The following is a 22,120-nucleotide window of genomic DNA, read 5'->3' as shown; positions in this document are numbered from 1 at the left end:
CAAACATTACAGTATCCAAAGAACGTAAACTTTTTTTTTTTTTGTTTTGGCTGAAGTTGCACTTAAAAAAAATTTACCTGTTCCAACTTACATATAAATTCAACTTAAAAACAAACCTACAGACCCTATCTTGTTTGTAACCCGGGGACTGCCTGTAGTTTGGGCTAGCTTTGCCCAAAAATAAATATTTATTAGATCTTAAAACTGGAATTTTACTTTAAAGTGGAACTTTACCCATAACAACTTGATAAAAAATGTGCTTTAGCAAGGAACATACATTCCATATTACGAATTATGCTACAAAAATTAGTGTGTGCTGTAAATTGCTTCCAGCATTGCTCTAATTTCTTCCACTTTGGGAGTGGTGTGCAAAGAGTAACCGAGATCTACCGGACACCCACGGCAACAGGGGATTGCGGTATACAGACGACTCATCTGGGTATATCAGTCTGGACGTTCCTTTACTTAAGCAAAGGCCGTGGCTGGGCTATAGCCATCTGCATGCTTTTGCTTGCCATCTGGTAAGCAAGTTTTTTATTAGGTGGTGGCACTTAAGTTTGGATCAAGCTCACCTGGGTGTCTTGTTTTGGACTCTGTTCATGCACACTAACATCTTGATATTTATAAGCCATTGCTGGTTTGGACTTTATATAGCGCAGCTTCTCTTTTCTATTCCATTTTTGTGTTATCCTGCAAATAAGCTGCTGCTCTTCAGACTTTGATTTTTATATAAATTTATTATATTATCTCTTTTTAATTTTTTAAATCATTATTGTCACTTGGATCTAGTGCGTTTTTTTCCTTTTAATATGCCTAATTTCTTCTTGCCAAGGCTGCTATTTTGCTGAAGCCCACAGCCCCTGAATGGCAGTAAATCATAAAGTGGATCTAAACCCAATGATTTAATCGTTTCAAAATACAGTTACATTCCTGGAATGCTAGGATTACTAACTGTCACATTTGCTTGTGTACACAACCAAACTCAAACCATCAAATGGCCGGTGGTATCTGATCACATGTGCAGCATCATGGCAGCTGCTGATCAAACAGAAGCAGCTTTCTTGGTTCTAAAGCAGGGGTCTTCAAACTGCGGCCCTCCAGGTGTTCAGGAACTACAATTCCCATCATGCCTACTCATGTCTGTGAATGTCAGAGTTTTACAATGCCTCATGGGATGTGTAGTTCTGCAACAGCTGGAGGGTCATAGTTTGAGGATCCCTGCTCTAAAGTATAGGAGGTTTAATTTTGCTTGAGGTCTGTCAGTGTCAGCAGATCGGCCTCTTCAAATACGGCAGTGCCTAAAAATAGAGCACAACTGAGCACGTGCAGAGCAAGGTGAGTCAGTGTATTACTGTTTTTTTTTAACAGCATAGGCTTATTTTTAATGTTTTACATCGCTATACCTGTAAAAGGGGCCAGCCTGAAGTCATCTAACAGGAGTTTTCTGACCAAAGTTCCACTTTAAGGCCCCTTTTACACGTCTATCCGTTTTTCTTCCATCCGTCAACGGACGACAATGCATTCCTATGGGCAAACGGATGACCATCCATTAACCTCCGCTTCCGGTTTTATCCTTTTTTTTTTTAACGTACAAGGCTACGTCCAGATCAGTGAAAACGGATATTAACTGCTGTTAATGGACAATGTCCGTCAACGTCCGATCAGTTAAGATCCATTTTGAAGAAATATATTTTTTTGTTTATCTGTGAACTCAACCTATGGTAGTAGTTGGACAATAGGAAGTACATCCCCAGTACATGCCCAAGGAGAAACATGGCAAGAGATGTCTCCCATGAGGAGCTTATAAACCTGGTGCACGAAAGGACACTGCAAGGACAAGTCACTCACTGAAAACTGCAATGCAGAATGGGAGGAGCAATGCTTTCTGGGTAATTTCCTCAAAGGCACAAAAACTGCTGTAAACGGATACATTAACGGATATTAACGGAACGGAAGATGGATGAAAACTGAGATAAACGGAACAGAAGACGGATGAAGCAACGGATAAGAACTGATACGTTTTTAATGTGGCTAAACTGATGGTGCCCATGTGAATGAGGCCTAAGTAGCGAACAAATGCTGGAAAGTATGAGGCTCTGGAAGGTAGGTACTGTTGCTTCTTTTGATACTAAGGATTTTTTATTACCTGTACAGTGGTTATCAAATAAGTCTTCAGTTCAGTCTGCAACACTGTGAAGACCACCTCTGGGGAAGAGCATTATATTCCATCTTTAGCTCTGTGTGACTTGCCCCTTATGACAATTTTGGCAAATTAGATGCACCAAGTGTTAGGTATTGATTCTGCATCTCAGAACATCAGCCTAAAAAAAATTGAAAACTGTCCAGATATTTTTTTTCTGCTTTTCACTGTTGCATTTTATTTGCACCAAGACTGCCAATGCAGTTTTTACTGTACTGTGTGTAGATGGCAACAATTCTTAATAAAAATCATGCTAAATAGACATGACGTCATTTAACATTTGATGGAGAGTAGGGTTTCTAACACAATCCTTTCTTACAAACAATGTTAACGTATACTAAATAGGGTTTAGTGCACGTTGAGTTGCAACACTGTCTGACAGGCAACGCATTATGATAAGAAAAAAATAAATAAATCTTAGGCAAGCAGTGCATTAAATGCACATCACTGACCAACAAAATACAAGGAAGTATTTCAGACATAGAAAATCAAGAAATGTACTTTCCTGGCCAATATATTGATTCCTAACAAACCTATCATCAAAAAACGCTTTTTACTCCATTCTCGGTGCTCTGTGAGCAGAGCGCTTATGACTGCCAGTCACCACTGTCTGCTCTGCCCCCAGCAGAGCACTGGGCTGTAGACTGGGTGGGAGTGGCTGACTCAGGCAAGTGAAAGTTATAAGAACAGGGGTAAGTGGGTGGTTGTGGGGTGAGGACAAGGGTGGGCACAGGAATTTGCTCTCTGCAGCATTTTCCAAAAGTAGACAATTATACAATTTAACATGATTTTTACCTTCTGTATGGGAAGGTTTATTTTCCAACAGGACAACGAACGAAAGCACACAGCAAAAATGACCACACAATGATTGAAGGAGAAAAGGGTGAATGTCATTGCATGACCTAGTCAGTGCCTAGACTTAAACCCCATTGAAAATCTGTGGTATGAGTTGAAGACTGCAGTCCACAAATGATCACTGTCCTGGCCTCGCCCCCCGTACTCCCAGAGTCTATGGGTGGCTATCCAGGCAGATGACCTTTTTCTGCGTACACAATAATCGACTGCCGTTTCTTGTCTGTGTCTTTTATTGGCATGTTGCAGATTTTAATATACGTGTGAATGACACGTGATATGCGGTAAAACTGAAAACAAGAATAATATAACATTACAATACAATAGTAAACATCACATAAAGTAATAACTGAAATGAATAATTCCTTTCCTTAATAGCCTGTGGAGGAGGAAAGAGAAGATTGCTTACCTCCGATGCCATGGATGGGGAGAGATGGCATCTAGGCTGCTGCCATGTGATTGAACATGCTAATCCCTATGGCTGTTTCACTTCCTGACTAAAGAGGATGTGACAATTTTTACATCACATCCTTAAGTGGCTGGATTGCTTTGTTATAAACCATATTAATGTTTGGCCAGTAGGTGGAGCAAGCGTAACAGCTAACCTGGAACAAACATAATTTATAGCTTAATGCAACAACACAATATACAAATTAAATGACAAGGCAAATTCTCTTTTCTGAACCTCAGGAGAGAGAAAGGTATCCTGGAGACATAACATTCCCCGTCTGGCGTTAACCAACGCCACTAACAGCTTCACTGAGCACTAGTAAAATCAAGTCCGATATGGGTCTGAGAAATTACTTTACTTCACCCTGTTTGGAAGTCTTAACTTCGACCTTCCTGACATGTCCGTCTTTGCTTGGGAATGTCTGTATGATAAGTCCCAAAGGCCAGTCATTCCTTTGTGCTTGGTCTTTAACGAGTGCCACATCTCCTAACTTCAGGTCCGGTTTGTTAACTTGCCACTTATTTCTGAGTTGTAGGGTTTGGATGTAATATCTCCTCCATCTGTCCCAGAAAGTGTTGGCTAGGCATTGCACCTGTCTCCATTGACGTCTGAAAAGGTCTTTATCAGTAAACTCTCCATTTGGAGCACTGACCGTGTTGGTTTTTTGAGTGAGTAGAGTTGCGGGTGTCAGCAATATAGGGTCCTCTGGATTGTTAGTAACTGGGATCAGAGGTCTAGCATTTATGATGGCTGAGACCTCAGCCATGAAGGTGGACAAACACTCGTGTGAGTCTGGCATTCCCCATTTGAAGGAAAATAGAATCCAAGATCTTGCGGGCTATGCCTATAATCCTTTCCCACACACCACCCATATGGGAAGAATGAGGAGGGTTAAATGTCCAGGTACATCCCTGTTCGTTGAGATACCTTTCCACGTTGTTGTCTAGATTGGAAAGGATCTGAAGTTACTTGACCGCTCCAGCAAAATTGGTGCCCCTATCAAAGCGGATGTGCTTAATTGGACCTCTAATGGCAATGAAGCGCCTGAGAGCGTTGATAAAGCTGGAAGTGTCCATTGATTCATTAAACTCTGTGAACAGCTCAAACAGTCATACAAGTAAAAATAACTGCACAGCGTTTACTGCTGGTGTGACCTCCCCTGGTTTGGTGAGTGGTAACAGACCAAGGACCGAATACGTCAAGGCCCACACTTGTAAAGGGGGATCTGAGTTAAGTCTGTCAGTGGAAGGTCAGCCATTGTTTGGGTTTGCAAGAGTCCACGGAGCTTGTGGCAAGTAACGCAATTAAAGATACACTTGCTCACACATCTTTTTGCTCCTATTATCCACAGTCCAGCAGCCCTCAAAGCTCCTTCAGTGAATAGCCGGCCTTGACTGTGATAGTGTTGTACAAGCAGGGCAGTGACGTGGTGCTGAGCTGGGAGAATGAGAGGATGCTTCTCATCGTACTCTAAGGCAGCTTCTTTAAGGCGCCCTCCTATCCTCAACAGGTTCCTGCTATCGAGGAATGGATCGAGTTCCCTTAGGACGCTGTCTTTAGGGATTGGCTTTTTGTTGTTAATACTTTCAATCTTCCTAGCACAGTGTAAATGATCAGATGTTTTGATTGCTCTAGTCAGTCACTGAGTAGGTATTTTTACAGCGGTGCCAGCCTTTGCAATTAGTCCCTTTCCCAAAGGAACGGGCTATGTGGGATAAGGAAGTAATGGCTCTAATGAGTGATTTCCACGTGGAAAACCTGGTGAACAGACACTTGTGGACGAACTTCCGCATCCTCGACTGCATCTATCAAGCTAAAGGTCTCAGATTCAGAAGTGTTGTGTTCTGAATTGTACAGGAATGCAGGTAAACCATGTTGTGTCCTTAAGACAGTTGGCTGGGACAGCTCTGGTCGCTAGGTCTGCAGGATTGTGTTTAGTTGGTACGAAGTGCCACTGTTTTGGGTGTGTGGATCTCCTAATCCTCAACACTCTATTACTGACGTAGACGTAGAAGCGTCTGGTTTTGTTGTAGATGTACCCCAGGACTACTTTACTGTCAGTGTAGAACTCAGTGTCTTTGATTTCTAGGTTCATCTCTCTAGTGATCGTGTCGGCTAAATCCACAGCTAACACTGCGGCGCAAAGCTCTAGCCTAGGTATTGTGTGTTCTAGGAGTGGGGCAAGTTTTGCTTTTCCCATGACAAAACCTATATGGCACTGTCCTTTCATGTCCTTGATCTTGAGGTAAGCTACAGCAGCAATTGCTTTGAAAGAAGCATCGCAGAAAACAGTCTTTGGCCTTGGACTTCTGTAGACGGTACAGGAGCATATGGGCAAGGGACCTTTAAGTTAGACAAGGCTGTCAGGGAATTTTTCCACTCTGTCCACTGATCTCTTTTTTCAGGGGAAGTGGATCATCCCAGTAAACTGTCTCTTGAGCCAGGTCTCTGAGAAGTGCTTTACCCTCAATGGTGACTGGAGCTGCAAACCCTAGGGGGTCGTACAGACAGTTTATAGTTGACAGAACGCCTCTGCGTGTAAAGGGCTTTTCTTCCTGACTAACCTGGAAGGTGAAGGTGTCTGACCTTAAGTCCCAGAGTAGTCCAAGATTACTTTGCATTGATAGAGAGTCAGAACCTAAGTCTAAGTCTTTGAACTCACCAGAGTGGTCTTGAGAGGGGAAGGCCTTCATCAGTCCTACGCTGTTAGAGGCGATCTTGTGGAGCTTCAAATTAGAACCGGTTAGCATCTCCTGCATTCTCTTAAGGAGACTGATAGCTGTTTCGGGGGTGGGTAGAGATTTTAAGCAATCATCTACATAGAAGTCTTTTTATACTAAGTGTTTCACGTCAGACCCGTAGATGGACTCACTTTCGCAAGCCGAGCGTCTAAGCCCATAAATGACAACTGCAGGGGAAGGGCTGTTCCCAAATATGTGGCCCATCATGCGGTACTCTACGATTTCTTTTAAAGGGTTGTTATCTTTAAACCAGAAAAATCTTAAAAAGTTCCTATGTTCCTTCTTAACGAGAAAACAGTGGAACATCTGCTGGATGTCACAGAGTCTTTGCGTTAACGGAGGAGCACCCCAATGAGTCTGTTCATATCCGGCCCTGAGAGAAGAACATCATTTAATGACACACCTTCTCTAGAGCTGGAGTCAAACACCACTCTAATCTGACCTGGTTTCTTTGGGTGGTACACTCCAAATATAGGTAGGTACCAGCACTCCTCATCTTTAAGGGCGAGAGCTAACTCTGCATGATTATTCTCAAATATCTTACCCATAAAGGTAACAAAGTGATCTCTCATGTCTGGTTTTCTCTGGAAATTGCGTTAGAGTAAGGCAAAACGTTTAAGGACTTGTTCCTTGTTAGGTAGACGCTGTCTATGGGGTCTAAATGGGAGAGGTGCGACCCAATTGTTTGTTTGTCTCTTCCTTGGCTGTCTCCTTTTCCATTATTTGCAAGAAAAGTCTATCCTCAAAGGACATTGCTACCTGCTGGTCTTACTTTGTTCCATGAAAGACTGTACACCCTAGGTGCTCTGGGTCACTGTCACAAGCTTGGTCATCTGTGTCTGGGTCTACAGAAGAACAAGGTATGTGAGTACTACCTGGAAGCTCTTTTGTGATGAAGCTGTTGTGACATGGTTGAAAGGAGGAAGTACATCCTTTGTCAAATACGTTAGTGAACATGCTACTGACCGTGGTGATGTCCTTTGTCAAATACGTTGGTGAACATGCTACTGACCGTAGTGGGTCTGTGCACAGTCTTTAGGCAGACGTCCCCTACGATGACCCACCCCAGGTCATGTCTTTGGGCAAAGGGAGCATTGCAGGGACCATTGATCTGTTCCTTTACTTTATGAACCTGCAAAATGTATATTCCCAGGAGCAGCATTAACTGAGCCTGCTCGTCATATTCTGGTAGGAGATAGGCCATGCAATTTAGATAAGGCTGGTGAATTGCTGCATCTGGTGTAGGAATTTCTGACCGGTTGTCTGGAATCTGGTTGCACTCGATTATGGTGGGTAAAGGTATGCAAGTCCGACCATCAATGGACTCTACACAGAAGGCGGTGGCTGTTCTCCCTGCCGTCTTAACAGTACCCGTACAAGTCTTTAGGGAGTAAGGGGAGCTCGGACCCCTAACACAGAAGGTGTCAAAGAATGTGGATTTAGCCATAGAGTGGTTGCTTTGGTCATCTAGAAGTGCATACATCTTGACAGCTTTGTTTCTGTGACCCATTGGATACGCTCTAATAAGACAGATCTTTGAACATGACCTACCGCCTGCAGGATTTCTGCATACCTCAGTACACTGTGAGGTAACCACTGAGATGTTTGAACCAGTGTTCTCTTGCTCCACACCATGCTCGTTGGTGTCGCCAGCTCGCTGGGCGGTCCAAGGCGCAGGTCCTGGATGTAGTGCTGAGTTGTGGTCTGTGCTGTCGCACTCTGTGCATGATACACTAACCTTGCAGTCCTTGGCAAGGTGTGATGTGGACAAACCGCACCTGAAGCATATGCAGTTCTCTCTTAGGAAGGCTTTGTGATCTTCCAGAGACTTTTCCAGGAAGGTTCTGCATTTTGGTAGAGGGTGCGGCTTCTTGTGTAGAGGGCACTGCTTGCTAGGGTCTCCGACTTTGTTCTCTGGGTGAACGATGTTGGAAGACCTATAGGAAAAATCTGTAGAAGAAATGTGAGACTTGTTCACTGCCACTGGCATCCTGTGTTGTTTGAGGCTAGGGGGCGTGGCTGCCACTGGCATCCTGTGTTGTTTGAGGCTAGGGGGCGTGGCTGATGGCAGTATAAAGTCAAAGCTGCGATCGTTCAAGAACTTTGCTTGTTCTGAAACAAAGTCTACAAAAACGCTGAATGGTGGAAATGGTACCTGGAACCTTTTCTTATGTTTAGAACCATTTGTGACACACCTTTGTTGTAGGTCGTAAGGAAGCTTCAGAACTACGGGTTTAATCCCTCTGGCTGCATCCAGGGAGGTGAGACCCGGCAGGTCTCCCTCCTCTTTAGCAAGAAGTAGTTCCTCTAGCAAGGCTAAGTCTCGTAGTTTGTGATAACCTATGCTAGGTATTCTGGGAAAATCCTCAATCCTTTTAAACAGTGCATGTTCTATAGTCTCTGAGCCATAGCACTCTTCTAATCTGCTCCAAATCTTTTTAAGACCAGTCTCTGGTTGTTTTGTGTTAATGTTCCTGATTCTACTGGCATGTTCGGCAGAGTCTTTCCCAAGCCATTGGACTAGGAGGTCTGTCTCCTCTGCGTGAGAGAGGTCTAGACCCTTTATGGTATTTTGAAAGGACGACCGCCAGGCTTTGTAATTTTCTGGCCGATCGTTAAGGCTCGGTTCACACTAGGGGCGGCACGACTTGCAGGTCGCCTCACCGAGGCGACCTGCACATGACTGCCACGGCGACTTGCAAAACGACTTCTGTATAGAAGTCTATGCAAGTCGCCTCAAGTCGCCCCCAAAGTAGTACAGGAACTTTTTTCTAAGTCGGAGCGACTTGCGTCGCTCCGATTAGAACGGTTCCGTAGCACAGAACGGGAGGCGACTTGTCAGGCAGCTAGGTCGCCTGACAAGTCGCCCCCGTGTGAACCGGCTCTAAATTTTACAAGTCCTTTTGTGATTAAATCACATCTGGCGAACAACTTGGCAAAGTCTGTTATAACTTGATTGGTGTTAGAGCATGTTGGCGATTCACTACTGTAGTGGGAGTGTGGTGTGTGACCATACCTGCCAGAAGTTTCTGCTTTAGGCCCCCTTGTCTCGTACTGTTGTGTAATAGAAGGGTTATTCTGACGCTGGTTTTGAGGTTGATGGTCTTGGCGTGCAGAGACATAGGCTTGATCTGTAACGTGCTGGCAAGAATTCTGCTGCTTGCAGCTCTGAGGAGTTTGGTTGCTCTCATGCTCTGTTACCTGCAGTGTTTGGTTTGTTTCTCCTAAGACACCCATCTGTTCTATGTAGAGGAGAAGTGCCAGAGGTTAATTTGAAGTGTTGGTGCAAGTACTCTGAAGTGCGTTTTGAGGGATTCGGCTCTCCTTGTTTGGAGCCAAGCACATTGATGCGTTTGCCATTGAGGCTCACGGCTGTTTCCAGGGCTTCTGCTTCAGCTATGGCATTTGCAGCCTCCCTTTCTGTAGTGAGCTTCTCCAGAGCGACATCTAGATGTGTTTGTTCAGGCTTTATAGAGGCTTCCCTGGCTTCTAGTGAGGCCCTATCTTGCGCTTTCTTGGCTTCCAGCGCGGCCCTTTCTAACTTCAGCTGCATTTCTTGTCCAGCAAAGGTAGCTTGGGTCTTTGCTGCTTCAGCTTTCCCATGGGCAATGGCGGCTGCATCACTGGCTGTCACCGACTTGCCGGAAATGTAAGCTTGTGATCTGGTTTTGAGTGAGGACGTGTCACTGCGTGACATGGTCGCCTGACCGAGTAGCGGCCTGTAGGAGCAGTAGGCGTATAAGGCTGTAGTCTCTGTATACTGCTTGGCTGTATGAAAGTGGCTGTATAGTCAATCGCAGACTGTAGCTATTCCGTGTGACTAAACCTCTTCCCCTTCTGCACTATCGGTAGTGTTACTGGACGGAGTTTTACTGTCCTGGCCTCGCCCCCCGTACTCCCGGAGTCTATGGGTGGCTATCCAGGCAGATGACCCTTTTCTGCATACACAATAATCGACTGCCGTTTCTTGTCTGTGTCTTTTATTGGCACATTGCAGATTTTAATATACGTGTGAATGACACATGTGATATGCGATAAAACTGAAAACAACAAGAATAATATAACATTACAATACAATAGTAAACATCACATAAAGTAATAACTGAAATGACTAAGTCCTTTCCCTAACAGCCTGTGGAGGTGGAAAGAGAAGATTGCTTACCTCCGATGCCATGGATGGGGAGAGATAGCATCTAGGCTGCTGCCATGAGATTGAACATGCTAATCCCTATGGCTGTTTCACTTTCTGACTAAAGAGGATGTGATGATTTTTACATCACATCCTTAAGTGGCTGGATGGCTTTGTTATAAACTATATTAAAGTTTGGCCAGTAGGTGGCCCAGCTAACCTGGAACAAACATAATTTATAGCTTAATAATGCAACAACACAATATACAATTTAAATGACAAGGCAAATTCTCTTTTGCGAACCTCAGGAGACAAAAGGTATCCTGGAGACATAACAATCACTATTAAATTTAACTGTACTTGAGCAGTTCTGCAAAGAAGAATGGGCAAAATAGTCTGGATGTGCAAAGTTTAGTAGAGACAAATCCCAACAGACTAAAGGTTGTAATTAAAGCAAAAGGTGGTTCAACAAAATACTGACATAAGTGGGGTGATCCTTTTTCCAACTCCGTGATTCTGTTTTTGAATTTTTAATTTTGACATGGTGGTGTTATATCTTTTACTTGGATGTTATAAGTTGCCCTGAGTAAATACAACTGGATAAAACAAAAACTGTCTTCCAGGCTCCAAAGCAACAAATTGTGTTTATTTTAAAGAGGGGGATTCTTTCGATACCCGTAGTATACATATTATGCAGTATATGCCATAAAATGAATGTGAACACTGCCTATTCCAAATCAATTAATCAATGTACAATAATAATCTAAGGCAAACTTTTCCAGACAAAAAAAAAATCTAAATACCTTTTTTTCATACGTTTACAAGCAATCACTTGACTGCCATGCAGGGTCTGCATCGTGGGCTTCAAGGAGTGGAGAAGGTGATTCCTAGTGACAATCCGAAGCTCCTGCCAATGTTACATATCCCAGCCACTGTCGATCGGCAGAGCTGAGTGGAGGGCATGTTAGAGATTTGACCACAGTAGTACAGGTGCACACAGCATCCTGTAGCTCCCACACTGTAGGCAAAGGAGGTGTGTCAGCAACAAACTAACTACGCAAGGACAGATCTGCATCCATACCTAGTGTGTCTGGAAGGAATTAGGGTGAATGGGACATGCAGGATCACCAGGTGTTTTAAGGTATGCCAATACTTTTCAAGAAAAAAAAAAGTCTGCATAGTTGGGGACAAAAGGAAATGTAATCTTTAACAATTCATGGAACATGTAGATATTAGAGGAGAAGTCCAGCCAAAGTTTGTTTTATGGATCACAGGGGTGCGTTTATTCTGTTCTCCTGTGACCCGTTTCCAGCAGAGAGCGGCCTGTAGTCTGATCTCTGCTGACGTCAATGAAGTTGGTCTTGGCTCTGCGTCATTGCTACCGTCGAGTCGAGATCCGCCCAGATCCCTGAACCGACACCCAGCTCAGCCTCTCAGCGAGCAGCTTAAAGCCTGAGTCGGCTGCTCCCTCCACAGCTCAGCACTCCAGTGAGCGAGGAGGGGACAGAGCAGAGAGCTGTGACTGGCAGTCTGTTCGAGGAGCTGTGAGAACCAAGCGTTTGGTGGTGTTTGATTGCCTCGGTTCTCGCTGCATCCACCTAGATAAGTATGCATACATTTTTTTTTTAAAAAAACATACTTTTCTTTTAAGGATAGGTCCACTTTAATTTTTCCTTCATCTCCTTTCAAATTAGTAATTATTTTGCTACCTCTGAAATGTAATAGTTTTATGGTAAACATTTACACAATTGTCTGTCCAAACTCCATCCATTTTTATCACAGACTAATTAATATTTAGTCTGCAATTCCATTCAAAGCAGAATAAAAGTTTGAGCTAAACCTATATCTAGAATCATGAATAGAAAAATCATTCCATAGCCACAGGAAAGAAATAGTCTGCAAACTCTGCAGGCCACTTGCATCTAAACATTATCATTTAAACTTCCACATAAGGCTTTTTTTTATACCATGAAAAGAAGCCAAAATCCCTAACTGTAGTGGCAGTTTATTACTATTACATTGAACAATAGTTCTTTCTATAGAGATGCTGATAATCTGTTGAGTGCAAACCACTTAGATTTTGAAAACCTAAGTCAGGCCTGTGGAGATTTAAATAATTTTAGTTGCCAACTTCTAAAGCGTGCTTGTTCTGGAAGTCATAATGTTAGTCTGGCTTACTTATCAGGGAGCTTTCTATAATGACTTTTATTTCTGCTCCATGGGGTACATTCTCTCCCACACTAACCATTTGTTCAGAAAGTTACAGAAAGCACACACCCCTCCATTTAGCAAATTTTCTACTCATAGCATTGATGTGATTTCTGTAAGCTTGCACGGGCATATAATATACAAAAGTAAGCTTTTTGTCATTTGTGATACTGCTACAGCAGAGACCTTTATAGGACAAGGTCCCCTGAATAGTAGAACATTATTGTTTTTCCTATTAGACCTTCCATTACTATTATTAAGCTTGCAAGTACTGTATTCTACCTTCACTGTTGCTCTGCATTGTGGAAAAAGGTGTTTAAGGGTTGAAGCAGATGCCTGGCTGTTTCTACAAAGTAGTGATGATCTTTTTGCTGCTGAAATTTAGAAAGAAAGCTAAGGAACATCAAGGAGTCGCTACCTAGGAACTGGGTCACTTTTTGTAGTGCCAATGAAAGATTTGGAACTAGGGATGAGAGGTTCAGGTTCTCTGTTACTAATGGAATGGTTGAGGTAAATCCTGCAGGTTCAAGATTTGCAGTCCCTGTGAATTTTTGTGCAGAGTTGTCCGTATACTTTTTTTTTTTTTTTTTAAGGCCATGCATTGCATGGCTTTTGAACTATGGCCCGCAGAATTGAAAGGGCCAGGAACTGGGACATTCAACCCCTTTGCTACTTTGTTGTTCTAATAATGGGGGTCTTTCTCTAATTGAATCTTGTGGTTGGTTTTAGGTCAGTAGTTGCTTTTAGCTACTGTCCTGTTTATTACTTTTTTTTTTTTTTTTTTTTGCTGTAAGGCGTACGGGTTTTACATTTCACTTCATCTTCTATTTAAACTCAAGTGAGGCACGCTGTCACTGCTCAAGCATAGTGTCAACACTCCCTGAGCTACCAAAGTTATTGTTTATACACATCCTAAGCTTACACCTACAGCACAGTCATTGCTGCACCAGTTAACCTTGGTAGCAACCACAGTCCACATGCTGCTTCACCTACATTCAAAGCCTCCACTGTACCCCAGCCTGGTCTTCACTTTCCTAACACTACTGGCATTCGAAGCCTATGCCTCTTCTGATTTCCAGCCGTGTCTCCACTGCATCCAAAGCCTTTGCTGCACCTAGCCTGGTTTCCACTACACCTGCTGTCCAAACACTGCTGCATCCACAGCCAAAGTCTCCATAGCACATCAGCCTGCTCTCTGCTGCAGTTCTGCCAATGCTACACCCCCAACTTAAGCTTCAGCTGCACCCCAGCCTGGTTTCCGCTGCACCCATGTCTACCATTGCTCCTCAACTATCTCAATCTTGGCAAAACCTACAGCCTTTGTCTCCACTGTTCTCACATCTTTTGCTGCACCTTTTCACATCTTTTGCTGCACCTCAGATATAACCACAGTCTCACTGTCACCAACAGTCTCTGTCTTGCCCCCTCTGCACCCCCAGTTTCCATTGCATCCACAATCTGAGCTTCCGCTGAGCCATCTCTGCACTTGCAGCCCTCCAGCTGTAGTGTCCTTTTGCTTCAGTTTTCCTTCAGCCAGCACCAAACCTCCTATGCGACTATGACCTGTGGTTAGCCGTAAGCTAAGCTCAAACCTCTGTGCGAGTATCCCTGCCAGAATACCAGCTACCCCTCTCCACTCACAAAAAAAAGTTGTTGCACAAAGGAAGAGTGTCCACATCTCTGTGATAGCAGTATCTTAATTCTCTTACAGTAAAGTCTTAGCCTGTGTTCTTTGTCTCTTATGTCCTGCTGTTTGCAAGTTGTACAGTGCTGTGTCATCTAAGGCTACATTTCCACTAGTTCGACTGCAAAGTCGCAAGACAAGTTGTACCCTATGATTTCCAAGGAGTACCGGATCATATCTGTGTGACTTCAAAGTAGTCCCTACACTACTTTGATCCCACTTAGATGTGACTTGAGGTCCATAGACCATCGCCCAGGGGAGCCAACCAGCCACAGTATAACTGTGGCTGGTCCTAAAGTGGTTAAAATATATACAGTGCCAGCATTAAGTAGTACACCCAAACAGATTTGTCAGAAAACTCTCATGCCACTCTCAATCGAGACGAGCGAACTGCACTAGGAGCACTGTCTTATAACCACGACATTGTCATAAAGCCCTCTGACAAGGGCGGCAATGGACAGTGCCCAATACACAGAGATGTGTATGGCTATATTACACAATTCGGACTGGTATCGACCTATCTCTAGGTCTGTACTGGACAAATTCACCCAAGATTTCTATTCATTGGTTGATACTGCATTTCACCATAATGTAGTGTCGAGACAACTATGGGACTACATCCGGACCACCCACCCAAGGGAGGCCACCTTTTATGCGCTACCTAAGCTGCATAAACACAAAAAAAAAACACCAGGCAGACCGATCATCTCGGGATGTGGCAGCTTAACAGAGAATCTAAGTCGTGTGGTAGACAATCATCTCAAACCTTTAGTTACCTATTTATCATCATATGTACGCAATACTATACACTTCTTGCAAATAATTCAGGATTTATACATCGAGGATGACACGCTATTGGTGGCTATCAATGTGGAATCCCTGTATTGCACTATCCCTCATGCCAAAGGCCTGGCGGCCATACGGCATGTTCTGTCACAATATAGCGAATGCGAACCCAATTATACTGAATTCATTCTGGCCTCTCTCGATTTCATACTCCATCACAACGTCTTCTGCTTTGACGGTTCCCACTACCTCCAGGTACAGGGCGTTGCGATGGGGACATGTTGTGCCCCATCGTACGCCAATCTGTATCTGGGGGAGTGGGAACACTCACTGCTTGTCTATGAATCGTTGTCGATGTATATGTGCCATGTGTGACATGGCGACGATACATAGATGACATATTCCTTATTTGGGACAGGTCGATCGACCTATTACATCAATTTTTGAATTCAATCAACAAGAATGAGTTCAATCTAAAATTCATGATGACCCACAACCCTAGTGAAATTACATTCTTAGATGTGCTTATAAAGAGATTACCCAATGGAAACCTTTCTAGCGAACTTTATCGCAAACCTACAGCAGGCAACTCTTTACTCCACTCGACCAGCTTTCATCTCAAACCACTTCTTGCCTCTATACTTTATAGCCAGTATTTAAGGGCCCGCTGTAACTGCTCTGATGACACTGGCTTCAAAATTGAAGCCAATATCTTGAGAAACAGGCTCCTCGAAAGAGGATATTCAAGTACTTGTCTCAAAAAAGCATATAAACGAGCCCTTAACAAATCGCGTTGTGACTTAACACACAAAAACAACACTCTAATGATGAAACAACACGAATCATTACTACATATTCATCACAACACCAGCAAGTCAAACGGATCATCAATAAATATTGGCATTTACTGACCAAGGACCCGACTTTGGCGCCCTTTGTCCCTAGCTCCCCAGCCATTACTTTTAGGAGAGCGCCCTCTATAGGTGACAAACTGGTCAGCAGTGAATATAGACCCTATAAAGGCGATATATGCAAAACATTGGGGACCTTTGCATGTGGGGGGTGCCAATATTGCCAGTACATGGATAGATGCACTAATATTACGTTACCAAACGGCCAACATTTTTCCCCAAAACATTATGTGAATTGCAGAACCACTGGAATAGTGTACTTGTTAACATGCAAATGAGGGTGCTATTATGTTGGCAAAACCATCAATGAGTTTTGGAAGAGGATATACCAACACCTTGGCACTATACGCAAACGTGATCCTGAGGTACCTATTGGCCGCCGTATGGCCAGAGTCCACCCAGCATCAATTATTAAGATTTACTTTTTGGCCCTTGATCGTATCCACTTCAGCCCCGGAGCTGGAGATCCCAACAAACGCCTTCTTCAATGTGAACTGAGGTGGATATATAATTTATGGGCTAATTTTCCACCTGGCCTCAATGGGGCCCTCAATTTTAGACCATTCCTCCCTGGTTTCAGGGGTCTGTGAGTTGAATCTATAGGGGCTCTCTCCTGCTGCTCTTTCTTGTCTCCTTCATCTGTATATACTGGATATGTGAACTATGTACTCATTATTTCAAAACCTAAAAATGAATGACTGTGTATCTATACAAGGCACTGTTATTCACAGTGAAGCATATATCCCCACTTTTCATCTGTCATATATGACTTTGTAAGTTGTCCATTACGCAATTTGTATAACTTTGTAAGTTATTTACTATGCAATATGTGTATCTTTGTATATTTCTGTGTATTGCTTAGTGTGACCATAAGATATGCTGCCTGTTCTTCTTTTTCTTTTCTCTGTTTTACCCTAACAAACATGTCTTTTCATTTTTGTACAACAGGCTGGCTGCAACATCTCCATCCACCAGATGACACAGCTCATACTGTGCAGGCCGCCTGTCTGCTCACAGACACCCGGCGGGTAAGCTCCACTCGCTCATGGCTGGGAGGCGGCGACCTTGCAGGGACCCCTGTGCCTTTTGAGCGTGGAGGAGCTTTTCCTGTGTCCCCGCATCTGGCCTTTCATCTGTGCAGGGATACTCTATCCTCCGGTGACGCGGCGATGCGTGACGTCATCACACCCCTCGGGGCGTGGCTACGCCGCGCACCTCGGCTTTAGGAAGACGCTCTGAGCTCCACTCACAGCTGGTATTCATACAGCTGAGTAATTGGAGCAGGCTCTGATTGGCCACAGCCGGATCAGATGCACCTCTTAAGACGCAGACACTCACTGGGCACTTGTCAGTTGTGGAACTGCTGCCCAGAGGTCTGCGTCTTGTGAAAATATGTGAAGCTTACAGGTAATTTGACTACTACTGTCACCGATTCATTGGGACTCAATATCCCTACATTCCTATATTCCAGTCTGGCAACTTTCCAGCTATATCTGGGACTAATTTATATACTCTTTTTCTTTTCACTATGTAGATTTCAATCAGGCGTCTCTTGTGAATGTGTTGCAGCATCCGGCCTTGTACTCAGAGCTGCCCATCTTACGCCTCTGTGGACCTTCCAACCAGCCTGTTCTAATCTTCGGTTCCTGTTTTGTTTTGTTATGTTCCAATTTCTATGAACTTTTTATGTAAGTATCATTAGTCCAAATACTTTATAAGATTTTTGATGTGACCAATACCTCATAGTAGCTTTATACATTACCTTGCTATTTTTTCTATGTTAAAATTTATATTACAGATAAAGATCTGATCACCCAATTGTAAATCCCTTGATGAAGGAATAATACATACCAATTTCCGAAACATGTCGGGATATGTGCTGTAAATTCATCCGTTTGACCTTCAATGATAAAGGCTGTGGGTTGTAAGCACCGGGTTGACATATCTATCTTGTATAATTTGATATGTGCATTTTAAACGAAGACGTATATTGTTGATTGTATCCATATTTGTATTTTTCTATTTTTTCTACAACTTAATAAAAATTGGCACTTTTGTGCATTTTATATAATCTACTTTCTATACTTCAATTTATTATTTGCCTTTAAAGTCCTAAGGGGCGACCCTCGTGTGCATTCTATGCACAGTTCCTTTCTCTATATTTAATTAAGGATGTTGGCAGCATTCTATACATATTCAATGCTCACTGCGCTTTTTATTTTGTCAGAAAACCTTTACTTTCCTTTCAGAATCAACATTTTCTATGAGACTAAGATATGTTAATTTGCACACACAAAATTATTTTTCCTAACAAATTCATTCAATACCATGTTGCAAAAATGAGTATACTCCAATAAAGGTCTTAGGATCAAAGCTAGATTTTTGACTATTTTATAATACATTTCTAATTAATAAGAATTCAACTACTGGTGAGTCTAATTATTTTATTAAACAGGTGTCCAGCAGGCAGTTGATTATAAAAGGGTGTTGCCTAACAAAGAAAACCCCTTCCCGTATCATGCTGTCAGCAATTATTATTATTATTATTATACAGGATTTATATAGCGCCAACAGTTTACGCAGCGCTTTACAATATAAAAGGGAGACAATACAGTTATAATACAATAAAATACAAGAGGATTAAGAGGGCCCTGCTCAGAAGAGCTTACAATCTAATAGGGTGGGGCAGGTGGTACAAAAGTTTGTAACTGTGGGGAATGAGCTGTTGGAAGTTGTAGGAGATTAGTTGGAGACGTGATAGGCTTTCCTGAAGAGATGAGTTTTTACTGATCGCCTGAAGGTAGCAAGAGTAGGGGATAGCCGAATAGATGGAGGTAGCGAGTTCCAGAGGATGGGAGAGGTTCTGGAGAAATCCTGGAGACGAGCATTGGAGGAGGAGATGAGAGAGCTTGAGAGCAGGAGGTCTTGAGAAGAGCAGAGAGGTCAATTTGGGTGATATTTGGAGACAAGATTGGTGATGTAGCTCGGGGCAGAGTTGTGAATGGCTTTGTATGTTGTGGTTAGTATTTTGAATTTAATTCGCTGGGTAATTGGGAGCCAGTGTAGGGATTGGAGGAGAGGGTTGGCAGACACTGAGCAGTTGGTAAGGTGGATAAGTCTGGCAGCAGCATTCATGATAGAGGGGATAGCCTATGGAGAGGCAGACCAATGAGAAGGGAGTTGCAATAGTCAAGGCAAGAGATAACAAGGGAGTGAATGAGGAGCTTGGTGGTTTTATTTGTTAAAAAGGGGCAAATTTTAGAGATGTTACGGAGTTGAATTCTACAAACTTTTGGCAATGATTGGATTTGAGGCTGAAATGACAAGTCGTAGTCTAGGATTACACCTAGTACCCTGGCGTGAGGGGAGGGACTGATGGTTGCATTGTTGATTTTGATGCAAATGTCATGGAGGGGGGCACGGGGGGGGGGGGATTATTAATAGCTCAGTTTTAGAGAGATTTAGTTTAAGGAAGTGGTGCGACATCCATGCTGATATGTCAGTTAGTAAGTTAGTAATGCGAGAGGAGACTGAAGGAGTGAGGTGAGGAGTAGACAGATAGATTTGGGTGTCATCAGCATATAAGTGGTATTGGAAGCCGTGGGCAGTTATTAAGTGACCAAGGGAGGAGGTGTAGATAGAGAAGAGAAGGGGTCCAAGAACCGAGCCTTGGGGGACCCCCACAGAAAGGGGCAACAGAGTTGTAGGTGACACTGAAGGAGCACTGTAATAAATAGGCAGAGAACCAGGATAGAGCAGAATCTCGGAGGCCAAGGGAATGTAGTTTATTGAGAAGGAGCGGGTGGTCAACAGTATCAAAGGCCACAGAGAGGTCAAGTAGTAGGAGTATGGAGTACTGGCTGTTGGTTTTAACAGTTAGTAAATCGTTAGTGAGTTTTAGTAAGGCAGTTTCCATGGAGTGCTGCAAGCAAAAGCCAGACTGTAAGGCACCAAGAAGGTTATTTTCACTGAGGTAGGAGCTAAGACGCTTGTAGACTAAGCGTTCTAGAAGTTTAGAGGTAAATTGGAGCAATGAGATGGGTCTTAAGTTGTTCAGGTTGGTAGGGTCCAGTGAGGGCTTTTTAAGTATGGGAGTGAACTGCGCATGTTTTAGAGGGGAGGGAAAGATGCCACTAGAGAGGGAGAGATTGAAGATGTGAGTGAGAGAGCATAGGATAGAAGAAGAGGATGACCGTAGTAGTTGTGAGGGAACAGGATCCAAGGGACAATTAGTTAGATGGTCATCTGAGAAAAGTTTTGTAACCTCTTCAGTAGTAGCCAATTCAAAAGAGGAGAGTGTTGAATGTGCTGCTAGGCAAGGTATGTTGGGTGGGGAAGACGTATGCACCACATAGAAGAGAAACACCAATGGCACCACATAAAAGAGAAATGTCACAAGGCCTGAGAAAAAAAATAATTTCTTTACCCAAGAAAGATGAAGGCTACAAGAAGATCAGCCAAGTTTTACTTATCAGTCAAAATACTGTAGCAAAAGTGATACAAAAATTTAACACAGAACTGCAACCTTCTCACAGAGATGTCCAGGCCATCCACGGAAGTTAACACCTCGGCTGGAGTGTCTTCTGATGAAAATGTTTGAAGAAATGCAAGGTCACTGCAGTTAGCTAAAGAAGTAGAAAGCCAAACTGGCGTGATTCTTTCCCATGACTCAATACACTGTACACTGCAGAGAAATGGCATGCATGGGTGTCGTCCATTAAGAAAGCCTTTCCTAATTAGTCCATGCACAAAAAATCCCGCCTAGAATTTGCCAGGGCCCATGCTGAAAAAGATGACTACTGGGACTCTGTACTCTCGAGTGATGAGACCAAGATAAATGTTTTTGGAACTAATGGCTTCAAAACTGTATGGCGTAGCAAAGGTGAGGAGTGCAAATAAAATGCATGGTGGTGACAGTCTTTCGGTGGGGCTGCATGGGTTCTGCTGGTGTCGGGGGGCTGCATTTCATTGATGGTATCATGAATTCACAGATGTACTGCTCTATATTGAAAGAGAAGATGCTATCATAGTTCTGTGCCCTTGGTTGTGCAATTTTCCAACATGGCAATAATCCAAAACACACATCTAAGGTCACTATTGCATTTCTTAAGAACAGGGTGAAAGTGATTCAGTGGGCAAGTATGTCTCCTGATCTGACCCAATTGAACACATAAGGGACGTTCTGAAGAGACAAATTGAGCATCACTCTCCATCCAGCATCCAGGCTACAAAAGAGGTCGCAGAATTGAAAAAGATAGATGTTGCCAACTTGTTCATTCCATACCTAGAAGACTTGGTGCTGTCCATACAAATTTACTGAGGTCATACAAAATACTAGATATAGTAGTTTTTGTTTTGGGGTGTTTCCATTTTTGCATAAACTAATTTGCATAAAACTGAAGATTTTGTAATCTAAGTTATATTATTAACCTTACTTTCATGTAATAAAACTCAGTTTGGTCAAAAATTTGGAAATTGTTCTTGTGTTTATTGAGATATTGATTAAAATCTTACTTTTCAAAAGGGGTGTACTCATTTATGCTGAACACTGTGTGTGTGTATATATATATATATATATATATATATTTATGGTTGGAGCCCTATGTCCGATATGGACATAGATAACATTTATAGTTAACATAAGACTTACCATCAGAAATAGACCTGGAAGTGTGGACTTACCATATGAAATGGACCTGAAAGTGTGCCTTGGTCTAATGGCCGGTATGCCAAAATAAGGGGCATACCCTGGTTTAAGAAATGATTATTCTGTAAAGAGAAATGAATAGTTGAGAAATGCTGTGAAATGGGGAAGGGAGGGTGGGTATCGCGCACAGGAAACCGGCAAGCACCACAGGTGAGCGGGCTGGTTAAATACCCCCCGGGCTCATCCCATAAATTCAGGCCACCATACTGGCCTTCCTACTTATGGTTGGAGCCCTATGTCCGATATGGACATAGATAACATTTATAGTTAACATAAGACTTACCATCAGAAATAGACCTGGAAGTGTGGACTTACCATATGAAATGGACCTGAAAGTGTGCCTTTGTCTAATGGCCAGTATGCCAAAATAAGGGGGCAAAAACATTCAGGTAGGGGTATAATATTTATTGGTTTTCAGTTATTCATTGAGCCAATTTTGAAAATGCCTGTG

Source organism: Aquarana catesbeiana, linkage group LG05, assembly GCF_042186555.1.
Source record: "Aquarana catesbeiana isolate 2022-GZ linkage group LG05, ASM4218655v1, whole genome shotgun sequence".
Taxonomy (NCBI): Eukaryota; Metazoa; Chordata; class Amphibia; order Anura; family Ranidae; genus Aquarana; species Aquarana catesbeiana.
Note: the sequence above shows the minus strand (reverse complement) of the source record.